The sequence below is a fragment of the Penaeus chinensis genome, chromosome 2 (genome assembly GCF_019202785.1).
Source record: "Penaeus chinensis breed Huanghai No. 1 chromosome 2, ASM1920278v2, whole genome shotgun sequence".
Taxonomy (NCBI): Eukaryota; Metazoa; Arthropoda; class Malacostraca; order Decapoda; family Penaeidae; genus Penaeus; species Penaeus chinensis.
Genome location: NC_061820.1, coordinates 22,636,281 through 22,641,280, shown reverse-complemented (window position 1 = coordinate 22,641,280; position 5,000 = coordinate 22,636,281).

Below are 5,000 nucleotides of genomic sequence, written 5' to 3'. Positions count from 1 at the left end.
TTTTCAATGGGTGACGAACGACATATAATTATGAAGGTTTAAAACAATATGTATCATTCTTAAACTGAACAATACAATATTATAGAGATAAATAATAAATATAATAATAATAAGTACAAAATATACATATAATGACGCGAACGCACCTGTCATTTGTCATTTCCTGTTTACATATGGTGATATTACCCGAACATCGGGATGTATAGAAAATGTAGGAGTGTCACAAACAACTATTGTAGTTAGGAGCGGAGCAAATTCTATGTCAGAGGCTAAATATTCACTGGAGAGGTCAGAAGCATAGGATGATGAATCTATTATTTTGAAATCATGCCTTGATAGGCTATGGTTATTTTGTTGGCAATGTTCACGCACTGGGGAATCCATGGGTTTCCCAAGTGGTCTTCCCGTGCTGTATGAAGCACCCTTATGCTCATCTGCACAAATGAAAAGACTCCTGGAAGTCTTTCCAACTGGACGTAAGTTTATAGACGACAGATGAACATAATAGGTTGGGAATCTTGTCTTTGACTTTGAAGTAGTGGCCAATGGGGTTCGTGGAAGTGAAATTGACCCTTATATAAACAACTGAATAATGCAATTTTATAAGGTTTAGTAATTTTCTTCTAATAGTATAACTCATGGGACCTATGTATGTATGTGTGTAAAAAAAAAAAAAAAAAAAAAAAAAAAAAAAAAATATATATATATATATATATATATATAAAGATACATACATGCATATATATGCAAAGATACATACATACATATATATAAAATACATGTATCTTTACATATGCTTGTATTTATGAATACATGTTTATGCAAGGGATGTACCTTGACGTAATGAACAGGCTTGCTATTAAATGGCTATTTTAGGTTCTACCACACTAAATAGACTTACTAGTAGCCGCCCCATCGCACTAAGGTCCAGTCAGGCCATTAGGCTGTTTTGCTCTTAGGCATGTATAGCCCGGCATGCGGGAAAGGATTAGGGCTAGTCTACTTGTAGCGGAAGGATCCGGGCTGATGATGATGTATGTATATATAGATAGATAGATATATAGATTGATTGATTGATAGATAGATAGATAGATAGATAGATAGATAGATATAGATATATGTATAAACGCACACACGCATACACACACACACACACACACACACACACACACACACACACACACACACACACACACACACACACACACATAAACTTAACAATTCACACAAACTATTCATACACCCATAACCTGCACGTATGCAAAAAAAAAAGCATTCATAAAATACACAAACGATAAATAAAGAAAGCAGTTCTGTAGCATCCTGCATATTTTCTCCAAGCTCACAATCATATGATCTCCACATTTTCCCTCTCTGCCAATAACCAGAATGCAGCTCGGGGCTATGTTTTCTATTGTTTTAGCAAGTGTAGAACGAATTTAAACTGTATCTTCTTCGTTTCTTCTATTTTTATTTCAATTTGTATAGTCTCTTCTGTCTGTCTACTTTCGTCTCTCTCTCTCTCTCTCTCGCTCTCTCTCTCGCTCTCTCTCTCTCTCTCTCTCTCTCTCTCTCTCTCTCTCTCTCTCTCTCTCTCTCTCTATCTATCTATCTATCTATCTATCTATCTACCTATCTCTCTCTCTCTCTCTCTCTCTCAATGCACAATTAACTTAGTTTACATAGCGCTTTGTCTCTTATAACATAGAAGAGAGCTCAACGCTAAAATGCAGAAATTACAGAAAGAAATTTGTTTAATAAAATTATAGAGTAAATACTGAAACACTGTAGATGATGAACGAATTAACTACTGTAAAATTATGTAGTAAAATATGATTGAACAAAGTCATAAATATATAAATAATCTTATAAACATATAAACATACATACATACATATATACATATATATACATATATATATTTACATATATATACATATATATGTATATATATACATTTATATACACATATATGTGTGTGTATGCATACACACACATACAAATACATATTTATATACATATACATTTTTTTTTGTGTGTGTGTATGTATGTGTGTGTGTGTGTGTGTGTGTGTGTGTGTGTGTGTGTGTGTGTGTGTGTGTGTGTGTGTGTGTGTGTGTGTGTGTGTGTGTGTGTGTGTGTGTTTATGACTACCGCAGTGGTCCAGTGGTTAGGGCACCGGACTACGATCCTTATGGTCCCGAGTTCAATTCCCTATCCCGTAAGTCGTAAAAGTGCCTGCACTCCGACTATTTGCTCGAGCCCGCTCTCACGGCGAGAAAATGATATATCGCCTTGAGAAGTCAAACGCAAGTGTCGTAGGGGAAGTTGCCGCCGTGGTAAAAGTGTAAGCGCGCCGAACCGCGATTAATTAGGAAGGGCATCCAATCACGCAAGGGCGGCACTGCCAAATAACCTCTTAAAAGTTAATTGAGAGAGGCCTATGTCCTGCAGTGGAATGAATGGCTGCTCAAAAAAAAGAATATATATGTGTGTGTGTATATATGTATATATATGTATATGTATATATATATATATATATATATATATATACATATACATATATATATATATATACATATACATATACATATATATATATATATATATATATATATATATATATATATATATATATATATATATAAGCAGCGAACTGCTTTATCAAAAGCCTTTCCAACATCGGTTGAGCCAAGAGTGCTTTGAGGCAGAGACTGCGGGTGCAAAATAAGAATGTGCAGGACAGGGAGCGCGTAGGAAGCCGAGGATGACACATGGGCGAGGCGTCGAGTCTTTTTTATGGTCTGTTATAAAACAAAAGAAAAAGAAAAAAGACAGATATCAGAATAAAGAAAGTAAAAAACAAGATGAAGAAAGAAAAAAAAAAATAGAGTGGTATAAAAAGAGGAAAGACAGAAATAAGGAAAAGAAGTAAAAATGGTAATATATATATATATATATATATATATATATATATATATATATATATACTTCACACACATCGAAGTGTTACTTATATATATATATATATACATAATATTTTTTTACTGGTACCATTACCGAACTACTTGTTGACATCATGTAGTTACTGAGTCATTATGCTGGGGTGGCCGACCCATGATCCTTTCCAAGGGTAGTAGTTAGTTATGTAATCATTGTTGGTGGTTATCAACTCGCCGTCATATCTACGGTAAACTCACTTACTATCGTATCTAGGTTTGATTTTCTTTAGCAAATCCGTGCGTGCGCGTGCATGAATGTACACACATTACTCATATGTGCGCAATGTGCGTGCGGATGTATATACATGTGTATGTGTTTGTGTGTATCTATATATACATATACATATATATACATATATGTGTGTATATATGTATGAATATACATATACATAAATGTACATAAATGTATATATACATATATGTATATATGTATATATACATATATGTGTATATATACATATATATGTTTATATATACATATATATGTATGTATGTATGTATATGTGTGTGTGTGTGTGTGTGTGTGTGTGTGTGTGTGTATTCATATATATATACATATATATGTATACATACATATATATATATATATATATATATATATATGTGTGTGTGTGTGTGTGTGTGTGTGTGTGTATGTGTGTGTATCCATATATATATACATACATATACAAAGCTGCTTCAAATAAAAGTGAAAAGTATCTGATAACCCTGCAACTCGTATTGCCCATATGAACGTTCAAGGGTATTTCTTGCTTCCCATATGTCATTCGGAAGTAGTGTTGCTTTAAGCACTGAGATCCACCAGATCTCACAATACAGGACAATTCCAATGATTATAGGCATTCCCTAGTCTTATGGCCTGTAATATATTAACAAGTGAAGATGCGCAGCCTTTTCTTTTGTGTTTAAATTTATAAGGTTAAAGCAAAACGGTGCAGAATGATCTTGAAGATATTCAACACATATGATGTGACATTCTTACAATGTGGTTTCAGCCACTTTCTTTACCGGCTTGAAATTGTACCTATATCAGGATTTACCGCTAAAATGTCATGGAAACAGTTGTTCGTGCAATATATTGAAAAACTTCGCTCTCTGACTGGCCGGCAGAAGTGTATCAGTTTGTATCCAGATGGAGGCAAAAGAAAACGAAAAGATGTTTTAACAGGTCCCAGTAATGTGCGCGTAAAGGGAGAACATATTTGAGGTTGTATCTTAGTGTATGGGGTTTTGGAAATACAATGAAAAAGGCTTTATTTTAAATACAACGAAGAAAAAAAGGTCTTTACTATTATATCATCGCAACACACACACACACACCCACACACACACACACACACACACACACACACACACACACACACACACACACACACACACACACACACACACACACACACACACACACTCATACACACACATACACATATAGTTTAGTTTAGTTTCATCTATTATTCAGTGAATGTTGTTTTTAACTGGGCAGCATTTTTTACATATCTGTTATGGCCAATATCCCGACTCTTCATTAAACTGTGGATACTCGCAGATAAGATCATATGTTTATATTTTTATAGTGTTATTAAACACTGTATGATTCTGTAGATAGTGTATGGTCCCTTCCCTGTATATACCACTATGGAAACTTTACAACAAATATTGATAATGAAGATCGTAAAGGTCGGTTGCAATCTATTTTCATGGGATGGCATGATTAAAATTAACTTCCCACGGCGTTTTCATTGGTAATATTGGCTGTTTTAATAAAGTCATTTTATGCAGACAATTGCCTGTGCCCTAAAGTAATAGTTATTCGGATTTGCTTCATTAATACATCAGTTCATTCTAAAAAAAAAAAAAAAAAAAAAAAAGTTTATGAATATGGTAATGAGACCCAGTATACTTCCACGCATTTATATGCATGAGTGTGTGTATATATATTTATCTATGTATGTATATACACATATATATGTATATCTATACATACACAAATATATATAA